At 45.4% G+C, this 13343-nt stretch overlaps 1 protein-coding gene across 1 annotated transcript in view; it reads right to left on the bottom strand.

The window, feature by feature from the left end:
- PCDH15 (protocadherin related 15) overlaps window positions 1–13343 on the bottom strand; it is a 1384495-nt gene that overhangs the window by 863330 nt on the left and 507822 nt on the right. The gene's annotated exons all lie outside the window — the stretch shown is intronic.

The following is a 13343-nucleotide window of genomic DNA, read 5'->3' as shown; positions in this document are numbered from 1 at the left end:
ACAAAAAATGTGCTTTGACGGGCACTAAATAACTTTCCCAGCTACAACAGGACAGCGGTAACGAGAGATTTAGAGGGATTTAAATTTGAGGCCTAGTATTTAGGCGCTGGGTCACCGGTATGGATTTAGTGACAGAATTAGACTTGGAAATGCACAGAAGCGTGTGTGTGAAGTTATTCTGAATGACCCTATGTGCACCTTCAATATTATATACCCTTTTAGGGATAGATTTCAAATAGCTCTGATATAGCAGAAACCACTAAATTATGAAATTGCTAAATTGGGAATTGTACTTCAACCCAGAACAAAAAATGTGCTTTGACGGACACTAAATATCTTGCCCAGCAACAACAGTACAGCGGTAACGAGAGATTTAGAGGGATTTAAATTTGAGGCCTAGTATTTAGGCGCTGGGTGACAGGTATGGGTTTAGTGACAGAATTAGACTTGGAAATGCACAGAAGCGTGTGTGTGAAGTTATTCTGAATGACCCAATGTGCACCTTCAATATTATATACCCTTTTAGGGATAGATTTCAAATAGCTCTGATATAGCAGAAACCACTAAATTATGAAATTGCTAAATTGGGAATTGTACTTCAACCCAGAACAAAAATGTGCTTTGACGGACACTAAATATCTTGCCCAGCAACAACAGTACAGCGGGTAACGAGAGATTTAGAGGGATTTAAATTTGAGGCCTAGTATTTAGGCGCTGGGTGACAGGTATGGGTTTAGTGACAGAATTAGACTTGGAAATACACAGTAGCGGGTGTGTGTGAAGTTATTCTGAATGACCCAATGTGCACCTTCAATATTATATACCCTTTTAGGGATAGATTTCAAATAGCTCTGATATAGCAGGAACCACTAAATTATGAAATTGCTAAATTGGGAATTGTACTTCAACCCAGAACAAAAAATGTGCTTTGACGGACACTAAATATCTTGCCCAGCAACAACAGTACAGCGGTAACGAGAGATTTAGCGGGATATAAATTTGAGGCCTAGTATTTAGGCGCTGGGTCACCGGTATGGATTTAGTGACAGAATTAGACTTGGAAATGCACAGAAGCGTGTGTGTGAAGTTATTCTGAATGACCCTATGTGCACCTTCAATATTATATACCCTTTTAGGGATAGATTTCAAATAGCTCTGATATAGCAGAAACCACTAAATTATGAAATTGCTAAATTGGGAATTGTACTTCAACCCAGAACAAAAAATGTGCTTTGACGGACACTAAATATCTTGCCCAGCAACAACAGTACAGCGGTGGGTAACGAGAGATTTAGAGGGATTTAAATTTGAGGCCTAGTATTTAGGCGCTGGGTCACCGGTATGGATTTAGTGACAGAATTAGACTTGGAAATGCACAGAAGCGTGTGTGTGAAGTTATTCTGAATGACCCTATGTGCACCTTCAATATTATATACCCTTTTAGGGATAGATTTCAAATAGCTCTGATATAGCAGAAACCACTAAATTATGAAATTGCTAAATTGGGAATTGTACTTCAACCCAGAACAAAAAATGTGCTTTGACGGACACTAAATATCTTGCCCAGCAACAACAGTACAGCGGTGGGTAACGAGAGATTTAGAGGGATTTAAATTTGAGGCCTAGTATTTAGGCGCTGGGTGACAGGTATGGGTTTAGTGACAGAATTAGACTTGGAAATGCACAGAAGCGTGTGTGTGAAGTTATTCTGAATGACCCTATGTGCACCTTCAATATTATATACCCTTTTAGGGATAGATTTCAAATAGCTCTGATATAGCAGAAACCACTAAATTATGAAATTGCTAAATTGGGAATTGTACTTCAACCCAGAACAAAAAATGTGCTTTGACGGACACTAAATATCTTGCCCAGCAACAACAGTACAGCGGTAACGAGAGATTTAGAGGGATTTAAATTTGAGGCCTAGTATTTAGGCGCTGGGTGACAGGTATGGGTTTAGTGACATAATTAGACTTGGAAATACACAGTAGCGGGTGTGTGTGAAGTTATTCTGAATGACCCAATGTGCACCTTCAATATTATATACCCTTTTTGGGATAGATTTCAAATAGCTCTGATATAGCAGGAACCACTAAATTATGAAATTGCTAAATTGGGAATTGTACTTCAACCCAGAACAAAAAATGTGCTTTGACGGACACTAAATATCTTGCCCAGCAACAACAGTACAGCGGGTAACGAGAGATTTAGCGGGATATAAATTTGAGGCCTAGTATTTAGGCGCTGGGTCACCGGTATGGATTTAGTGACAGAATTAGACTTGGAAATGCACAGAAGCGTGTGTGTGAAGTTATTCTGAATGACCCTATGTGCACCTTCAATATTATATACCCTTTTAGGGATAGATTTCAAATAGCTCTGATATAGCAGAAACCACTAAATTATGAAATTGCTAAATTGGGAATTGTACTTCAACCCAGAACAAAAAATGTGCTTTGACGGACACTAAATATCTTGCCCAGCAACAACAGTACAGCGGTGGGTAACGAGAGATTTAGAGGGATTTAAATTTGAGGCCTAGTATTTAGGCGCAGGGTCACCGGTATGGATTTAGTGACAGAATTAGACTTGGAAATGCACAGAAGCGTGTGTGTGAAGTTATTCTGAATGACCCTATGTGCACCTTCAATATTATATACCCTTTTAGGGATAGATTTCAAATAGCTCTGATATAGCAGAAACCACTAAATTATGAAATTGCTAAATTGGGAATTGTACTTCAACCCAGAACAAAAAATGTGCTTTGACGGACACTAAATATCTTGCCCAGCAACAACAGTACAGCGGTGGGTAACGAGAGATTTAGAGGGATTTAAATTTGAGGCCTAGTATTTAGGCGCTGGGTGACAGGTATGGGTTTAGTGACAGAATTAGACTTGGAAATGCACAGAAGCGTGTGTGTGAAGTTATTCTGAATGACCCAATGTGCACCTTCAATATTATATACCCTTTTAGGGATAGATTTCAAATAGCTCTGATATAGCAGAAACCACTAAATTATGAAATTGCTAAATTGGGAATTGTACTTCAACCCAGAACAAAAAATGTGCTTTGACGGACACTAAATATCTTGCCCAGCAACAACAGTACAGCGGTAACGAGAGATTTAGAGGGATTTAAATTTGAGGCCTAGTATTTAGGCGCTGGGTGACAGGTATGGGTTTAGTGACAGAATTAGACTTGGAAATACACAGTAGCGGGTGTGTGTGAAGTTATTCTGAATGACCCAATGTGCACCTTCAATATTATATACCCTTTTTGGGATAGATTTCAAATAGCTCTGATATAGCAGGAACCACTAAATTATGAAATTGCTAAATTGGGAATTGTACTTCAACCCAGAACAAAAAATGTGCTTTGACGGACACTAAATATCTTGCCCAGCAACAACAGTACAGCGGTAACGAGAGATTTAGCGGGATATAAATTTGAGGCCTAGTATTTAGGCGCTGGGTCACCGGTATGGATTTAGTGACAGAATTAGACTTGGAAATGCACAGAAGCGTGTGTGTGAAGTTATTCTGAATGACCCTATGTGCACCTTCAATATTATATACCCTTTTAGGGATAGATTTCAAATAGCTCTGATATAGCAGAAACCACTAAATTATGAAATTGCTAAATTGGGAATTGTACTTCAACCCAGAACAAAAAATGTGCTTTGACGGACACTAAATATCTTGCCCAGCAACAACAGTACAGCGGTGGGTAACGAGAGATTTAGAGGGATTTAAATTTGAGGCCTAGTATTTAGGCGCTGGGTCACCGGTATGGATTTAGTGACAGAATTAGACTTGGAAATGCACAGAAGCGTGTGTGTGAAGTTATTCTGAATGACCCTATGTGCACCTTCAATATTATATACCCTTTTAGGGATAGATTTCAAATAGCTCTGATATAGCAGAAACCACTAAATTATGAAATTGCTAAATTGGGAATTGTACTTCAACCCAGAACAAAAAATGTGCTTTGACGGACACTAAATATCTTGCCCAGCAACAACAGTACAGCGGTGGGTAACGAGAGATTTAGAGGGATTTAAATTTGAGGCCTAGTATTTAGGCGCTGGGTCACCGGTATGGATTTAGTGACAGAATTAGACTTGGAAATGCACAGAAGCGTGTGTGTGAAGTTATTCTGAATGACCCAATGTGCACCTTCAATATTATATACCCTTTTAGGGATAGATTTCAAATAGCTCTGATATAGCAGAAACCACTAAATTATGAAATTGCTAAATTGGGAATTGTACTTCAACCCAGAACAAAAAATGTGCTTTGACGGACACTAAATATCTTGCCCAGCAACAACAGTACAGCGGTAACGAGAGATTTAGAGGGATTTAAATTTGAGGCCTAGTATTTAGGCGCTGGGTGACAGGTATGGGTTTAGTGACAGAATTAGACTTGGAAATACACAGTAGCGGGTGTGTGTGAAGTTATTCTGAATGACCCAATGTGCACCTTCAATATTATATACCCTTTTAGGGATAGATTCCAAATAGCTCTGATATAGCAGGAACCACTAAATTATGAAATTGCTAAATTAGGAATTGTACTTCAACCCAGAACAAAAAATGTGCTTTGACGGACACTAAATATCTTGCCCAGCAACAACAGTACAGCGGTAACGAGAGATTTAGAGGGATTTAAATTTGAGGCCTAGTATTTAGGCGCTGGGTGACAGGTATGGGTTTAGTGACAGAATTAGACTTGGAAATACACAGTAGCGGGTGTGTGTGAAGTTATTCTGAATGACCCAATGTGCACCTTCAATATTATATACCCTTTTTGGGATAGATTTCAAATAGCTCTGATATAGCAGGAACCACTAAATTATGAAATTGCTAAATTGGGAATTGTATTTCAACCCAGAACAAGAAATGTGCTTGAACGGACACTAAATAACTCGCCCAGCTACAGCACTAGGGACAGATTTAGCTGGATATAAATTTGAGGCCTAGTATTTAGGCGCTGGGTGACCGGTATGGATTTAGTGACAGAATTAGACTGGGATATGGCCAAAAAATAAACAGACTATTGCTGGTTAAATGCACTTGGTGTGACAGCTTCACCCTGATGTAGGCTTTAGCCAAAAAACAACCACACCATTGAGGGTTAAATGCACTTGGTGACAGGCGCAGCTTGCACCTGATTTTGTATATGGCCAAAAAATGAACAGACTATTGCTGGTTAAATGCACTTGGTGTGACAGCTTCACCCTGATGTAGGCTTTAGCCAAAAAACAACCACACCATTGAGGGTTAAATGCACTTGGTGACAGGCGCAGCTTGCCCCTGATTTTGTATATGGCCAAAAAATGAACAGACTATTGCTGGTTAAATGCACTTGGTGTCACAGCTTCACCCTGATGTAGGCTTTAGCCAAAAAACAACCACACCATTGAGGGTTAAATGCACTTGGTGACAGGCGCAGCTTGCCCCTGATTTTGTATATGGCCAAAAAATGAACAGACTATTGCTGGTTAAATGCACTTGGTGTGACAGCTTCACCCTGATGTAGGCTTTAGCCAAAAAACAACCACACCATTGAGGGTTAAATGCACTTGGTCGCAGCTTGTGCTGGCGCACCACAAGACACAAAATGGCCGCCGATCACCCCAGAAAAATGAGACTGACAAACGGTCTGTGCAGCCTAAAAACAGTGAGCAATTGAGGATCAGCAGCTCAATGATCCACAGCTGCAGATCGATCAGTTAATCAAGTCCTTTGGAGGAGTTAATCTGCCTAATCTCGCCCTACTGTCGCAGCCGCAACCTCTCCCTACGCTAATCAGAGCAGAGTGACGGGCGGCGCTATGTGACTCCAGCTTAAATAGAGGCTGGGTCACATGGTGCTCTGGCCAATCACAGCCATGCCAATAGTAGGCATGGCTGTGATGGCCTCTTGGGGCAAGTAGTATGACGCTTGTTGATTGGCTGCTTTGCAGCCTTTCAAAAAGCGCCAAGAAAGCGTCACAAAAGCGCCAAGAAAGCGACGAACACCGAACCCGAACCCGGACTTTTACGAAAATGTCCGGGTTCGGGTCCGTGTCACGGACACCCCAAAATTCGGTACGAACCCGAACTATACAGTTCGAGTTCGCTCATCCCTAATAATATTCAATAACCTTTCTATACAGTTTTGTCATGTTTTGCATAAACATGGAAATATGGAAAAGATAAATACAAACTTGAAATACAGCAATAATTTTCTGGGTTAAAAAAAAGCACTCCTTTTTGGCAATGCCATACATCTGGGGCCTATGCAGGTTTTGCAAGTATGCAATTTATGCTTGAAATGCTGCAATAATTTTCTGGGTTTTAAAAAACACCCATTTTTGGCAATACCCTCCATCTTGGGCCTATGCTGCATTTGTCAGTGTGCAATTTAAGCTTGAAATACAGAAATAATTTTCTGGGTTTAAAAAAAACCCGTCCTTTTGGGGCAAATTACAAAATTTTACAGCCCTTACTGCATCTGTCAGTGTGAAATACAAGTGTTATATACTGCTGTCATATTCTGTTATTAAAAATACACCTATTTTGGGCAAAATACAAAATTTGCAGCCTATGCTGCATCTGTCAGTGTGAGATACAAGCTTGAAATACTTCAATAATTTTCTGGGTTTAAAAAAAACACCTATTTTTAAAATGCTGTAAGCCACATTTGTTAGAAACTCAGAGATAACACATTACTATCCTGGTTTCAAAAATTAGTTTCACAAACCCTATACCCCACGAGGATTATCTCCATAGTTTCTAAGAACCTATTGCTTTCGGAATTCCCTTCCATATTTCATAAAGGAATGGGAAAGAGATCTAAACATAAAATTCACAGAAAAAGAAACGCAAGCCATATTGAGTGCGCCTAGATTGTCCTCTAGATGTGTGTCAATAGAAGAGAAAGCATACAAAGTTCTCACCAGGTGGTATTTAACCCCAGTGAGACTGAACTTGATGTACGGCAACACTTCTGACAGATGTTGGAGATGCCTCATGGGTAGAGTTGAGCGAACACCTGGATGTTCGGGTTCGAGAAGTTCGGCCGAACATCCCGGAAATGTTCGGGTTCGGGATCCGAACCCGATCCGAACTTCGTCCCGAACCCGAACCCCATTGAAGTCAATGGGGACCCGAACTTTTCGGCACTAAAAAGGCTGTAAAACAGCCCAGGAAAGAGCTAGAGGGCTGCAAAAGGCAGCAACATGTAGGTAAATCCCCTGCAAACAAATGTGGATAGGGAAATGAATTAAAATAAAAATTAAATAAATAAAAATTAACCAAAATCAATTGGAGAGAGGTTCCATAGCAGAGAATCTGGCTTCCCGTCACCCACCACTGGAACAGTCCATTCTCAGATATTTAGGCCCCGGCACCCAGGCAGAGGAGAGAGGTCCCGTAACAGAGAATCTGTCTTCATGTCAGCAGAGAATTAGTCTGCATGTCATAGCAGAGAATGAGGCTTCACGTCAGCCACCACTGCAACAGTCCATTGGCATATATTTAGGCCCAGCACCCAGGCAGAGGAGGGAGGTCCCGTAACAGAGAATCTGTCTTCATGTCAGCAGAGAATTAGTCTGCATGTCATAGCAGAGAATGAGGCTTCACGTCAGCCACCACTGCAACAGTCCATTGGCATATATTTAGGCCCAGCACACACACAGGCAGAGGAGAGAGGTCCCGTAACAGAGAATCTGGCTTCATGTCAGCAGAGAATCAGTCTGCATGTCATAGCAGAGAATGAGGCTTCACGTCAGCCACCACTGCAACAGTCCATTGGCATATATTTAGGCCCAGCACACACACAGGCAGAGGAGAGAGGTCCCGTAACAGAGAATCTGGCTTCATGTCAGCAGAGAATCAGTCTGCATGTCATAGCAGAGAATGAGGCTTCACGTCAGCCACCACTGCAACAGTCCATTGGCATATATTTAGGCCCAGCACCCAGGCAGAGGAGGGAGGTCCCGTAACAGAGAATCTGTCTTCATGTCAGCAGAGAATTAGTCTGCATGTCATAGCAGAGAATGAGGCTTCACGTCAGCCACCACTGCAACAGTCCATTGGCATATATTTAGGCCCAGCACACACACAGGCAGAGGAGAGAGGTCCCGTAACAGAGAATCTGGCTTCATGTCAGCAGAGAATCAGTCTGCATGTCATAGCAGAGAATGAGGCTTCACGTCACCCACCACTGCAACAGTCCATTGGCATATATTTAGGCCTAGCACACAGGCAGAGCAGAGAGGTCCCGTAACAGACAATCTGGCTTCATGTCAGCAGAGAATCAGTCTGCATGTCATAGCAGAGAATCAGGCTTCACGTCACCCACCACTGCAACAGTCCATTGGCATATATTTAGGCCTAGCACACAGGCAGAGCAGAGAGGTCCCGTAACAGACAATCTGGCTTCATGACAGCAGAGAATTAGTCTGCATGTCATAGCAGAGAATGAGGCTTCACGTCAGCCACCACTGCAACAGTCCATTGGCATATATTTAGGCCCAGCACCCAGGCAGAGGAGAGAGGTCCCGTAACAGACAATCTGGCTTCATGTCAGCAGAGAATTAGTCTGCATGTCATAGCAGAGAATCAGGCTTCACGTCAGCCACCACTGCAACAGTCCATTGTCATAAATTTAGGCCCAGCACCCAGGCAGAGGAGAGAGGTCCCGTAACAGACAATCTGGCTTCATGTCAGCAGAGAATTAGTCTGCATGTCATAGCAGAGAATGAGGCTTCACGTCAGCCACCACTGCAACAGTCCATTGGCATATATTTAGGCCTAGCACACAGGCAGAGCAGAGAGGTCCCGTAACAGACAATCTGGCTTCATGACAGCAGAGAATCAGTCTGCATGTCATAGCAGAGAATCAGGCTTCACGTCAGCCACCACTGCAACAGTCCATTGTCATAAATTTAGGCCCAGCACCCAGGCAGAGGAGAGAGGTCCCGTAACAGAGAATCTGGCTTCATGTCAGCAGAGAATCAGTCTTCATATCATAGCAGAGAATCAGGCTTCACGTCACCCACCACTGTAAGAGTCAATTTTCATAAATTTAGGCCCAGAACCCAGGCAGAGGAGAAAGGTCCCGTAACAGACAATCTGGCTTCATGTCAGCAGAGAATCAGTCTTCATATCATAGCCTAGAATCAGGCTTCACGTCACCCACCACTGTAAGAGTCAATTTTCATAAATTTAGGCCCAGAACCCAGGCAGAGGAGAAAGGTCCCGTAACAGACAATCTGGCTTCATGTCAGCAGAGAATCAGTCTTCATATCATAGCAGAGAATCAGGCTTCACGTCACCCACCACTGCAACAGTCAATTGTCATAAATTTAGGCCCAGCACCCAGGCAGAGGAGAGAGCTCCCGTAACAGAGGATCTGGCTTCATGTCAGCAGAGAATCAGTCTGCATGTCATAGCAGAGAATGAGGCTTCACGTCACCCACCACTGCAACAGTCCATTGGCATATATTTAGGCCTAGCACACAGGCAGAGCAGAGAGGTCCCGTAACAGACAATCTGGCTTCATGTCAGCAGAGAATCAGTCTGCATGTCATAGCAGAGAATGAGGCTTCACGTCACCCACCACTGCAACAGTCCATTGGCATATATTTAGGCCTAGCACACAGGCAGAGCAGAGAGGTCCCGTAACAGACAATCTGGCTTCATGACAGCAGAGAATCAGTCTGCATGTCATAGCAGAGAATGAGGCTTCACGTCACCCACCACTGCAACAGTCCATTGGCATATATTTAGGCCTAGCACACAGGCAGAGCAGAGAGGTCCCGTAACAGACAATCTGGCTTCATGTCAGCAGAGAATCAGTCTGCATGTCATAGCAGAGAATGAGGCTTCACGTCACCCACCACTGCAACAGTCCATTGGCATATATTTAGGCCTAGCACACAGGCAGAGCAGAGAGGTCCCGTAACAGACAATCTGGCTTCATGACAGCAGAGAATCAGTCTGCATGTCATAGCAGAGAATGAGGCTTCACGTCACCCACCACTGCAACAGTCCATTGGCATATATTTAGGCCTAGCACACAGGCAGAGCAGAGAGGTCCCGTAACAGACAATCTGGCTTCATGTCAGCAGAGAATCAGTCTGCATGTCATAGCAGAGAATGAGGCTTCACGTCACCCACCACTGCAACAGTCCATTGGCATATATTTAGGCCTAGCACACAGGCAGAGCAGAGAGGTCCCGTAACAGACAATCTGGCTTCATGTACAGCAGAGAATCAGTCTGCATGTCATAGCAGAGAATGAGGCTTCACGTCACCCACCACTGCAACAGTCCATTGGCATATATTTAGGCCTAGCACACAGGCAGAGCAGAGAGGTCCCGTAACAGACAATCTGGCTTCATGTCAGCAGAGAATCAGTCTGCATGTCATAGCAGAGAATGAGGCTTCACGTCACCCACCACTGCAACAGTCCATTGGCATATATTTAGGCCTAGCACACAGGCAGAGCAGAGAGGTCCCGTAACAGACAATCTGGCTTCATGACAGCAGAGAATCAGTCTGCATGTCATAGCAGAGAATGAGGCTTCACGTCACCCACCACTGCAACAGTCCATTGGCATATATTTAGGCCTAGCACACAGGCAGAGCAGAGAGGTCCCGTAACAGACAATCTGGCTTCATGTCAGCAGAGAATCAGTCTGCATGTCATAGCAGAGAATGAGGCTTCACGTCACCCACCACTGCAACAGTCCATTGGCATATATTTAGGCCTAGCACACAGGCAGAGCAGAGAGGTCCCGTAACAGACAATCTGGCTTCATGACAGCAGAGAATCAGTCTGCATGTCATAGCAGAGAATGAGGCTTCACGTCACCCACCACTGCAACAGTCCATTGGCATATATTTAGGCCTAGCACACAGGCAGAGCAGAGAGGTCCCGTAACAGACAATCTGGCTTCATGTCAGCAGAGAATCAGTCTGCATGTCATAGCAGAGAATGAGGCTTCACGTCACCCACCACTGCAACAGTCCATTGGCATATATTTAGGCCTAGCACACAGGCAGAGCAGAGAGGTCCCGTAACAGACGATCTGGCTTCATGTCAGCAGAGAATCAGTCTGCATGTCATAGCAGAGAATCAGGCTTCACGTCAGCCACCACTGCAACAGTCCATGGTCATAAATTTAGGCCCAGCACCCAGGCAGAGGAGAGAGGTCCCGTAACAGACAATCTGGCTTCATGTCAGCAGAGAATTAGTCTGCATGTCATAGCAGAGAATCAGGCTTCATGTCAGCCACCACTGCAACAGTCCATTGGCATATATTTAGGCCTAGCACACAGGCAGAGGAGAGGTTCATTCAACTTTGGGTAGCATCGCAATATAATGGTAAAATGAAAATAAAAATAGGATTGAATGAGGAAGTGCCCTGGAGTCCAATAATATATGGTTATGGGGAGGTAGTTAATGTCTAATCTGGACAAGGGACGGACAGGTCCTGTGGGATCCATGCCTGGTTCATTTTTATGAACGTCAGCTTGTCCACATTGGCTGTAGACAGGCGGCTGCGTTTGTCTGTAATGACGCCCCCTGCCGTGCTGAATACACGTTCAGACAAAACGCTGGCTGCCGGGCAGGCCAGCACCTCCAAGGCATAAAAGGCTAGCTCTGGCCACGTGGACAATTTAGAGACCCAGAAGTTGAATGGGGCCGAACCATCAGTCAGTACGTGGAGGGGTGTGCACACGTACTGTTCCACCATGTTAGTGAAATGTTGCCTCCTGCTAACACGTTGCGTATCAGGTGGTGGTGCAGTTAGCTGTGGCGTGTTGACAAAAGTTTTCCACATCTCTGCCATGCTAACCCTGCCCTCAGAGGAGCTGGCCGTGACACAGCTGCCTTGGCGACCTCTTGCTCCTCCTCTGCCTTGGCCTTGGGCTTCCACTTGTTCCCCTGTGACATTTGGGAATGCTCTCAGTAGCGCGTCTACCAACGTGCGCTTGTACTCGCGCATCTTCCTATCACGCTCCAGTGCAGGAAGTAAGGTGGGCACATTGTCTTTGTAGCGTGGATCCAGCAGGGTGGCAACCCAGTAGTCCGCACAGGTTAAAATGTGGGCAACTCTGCTGTCGTTGCGCAGGCACTGCAGCATGTAGTCGCTCATGTGTGCCAGGCTGCCCAGGGGTAAGGACAAGCTGTCCTCTGTGGGAGGCGTATCGTCATCGTCCTGCCTTTCCCCCCAGCCACGCACCAGTGATGGACCCGAGCTGCGTTGGGTGCCACCCCGCTGTGACCATGCTTCATCCTCATCCTCCTCCACCTCCTCCTCATCCTCGTCCTCCTCGTCCTCCAGTAGTGGGCCCTGGCTGGCCACATTTGTACCTGGCCTCTGCTGTTGCAAAAAACCTCCCTCTGAGTCACTTCGAAGAGACTGGCCTGAAAGTGCTAAAAATGACCCCTCTTCCTCATCCTCCTCCTCCTCCTCCTGGGCCACCTCCTGTTCCATCATCGCCCTAAGTGTTTTCTCAAGGAGACATAGAAGTGGTATTGTAACGCTGATAACGGTGTCATCGCCACTGGCCATGTTGGTGGAGTACTCGAAACAGCGCAACAGGGCACACAGGTCTCGCATGGAGGCCCAGTCATTGGTGGTGAAGTGGTGCTGTTCTGTAGTGCGACTGACCCGTGCGTGCTGCAGCTGAAACTCCACTATGGCCTGCTGCTGCTCGCACAGTCTGTCCAGCATGTGCAAGGTGGAGTTCCACCTGGTGGGCACGTCGCATATGAGGCGGTGAGCGGGAAGGCCGAAGTTACGCTGTAGCGCAGACAGGCGAGCAGCGGCAGGATGTGAACGCCGGAAGCGCGAACAGACGGCCCGCACTTTATGCAGCAGCTCTGACATGTCGGGGTAGTTGTGAATGAACTTCTGCACCACCAAATTCAGCACATGCGCCAAGCAAGGGATGTGCGTCAAATTGGCTAGTCCCAGAGCTGCAACGAGATTTCGCCCATTATCACACACCACCAGGCCGGGCTTGAGGCTCACCGGCAGCAACCACTCGTCGGTCTGTTGTTCAATACCCCGCCACAACTCCTGTGCGGTGTGGGGCCTGTCCCCCAAACATATGAGTTTCAGAATGGCCTGCTGACGTTTACCCCGGGCTGTGCTGAAGTTGGTGGTGAAGGTGTGTGGCTGACTGGATGAGCAGGTGGAAGAAGAGGAGGAGGAAGCCGAGAAGGAGGAGGTGGCAACAGGAGGCAAAGAATGTTGCCCTGCGATCCTTGGCGGCGGCAGGACGTGCGCCAAACAGCTCTCCGCCTGGGGCCCAGCTGCCACTACATTTACCCA

Source organism: Bufo gargarizans, chromosome 6 (genome assembly GCF_014858855.1).
Source record: "Bufo gargarizans isolate SCDJY-AF-19 chromosome 6, ASM1485885v1, whole genome shotgun sequence".
Taxonomy (NCBI): domain Eukaryota; kingdom Metazoa; phylum Chordata; class Amphibia; order Anura; family Bufonidae; genus Bufo; species Bufo gargarizans.
Note: the sequence above shows the minus strand (reverse complement) of the source record. Positions and strands in the feature narration are given on the sequence as shown.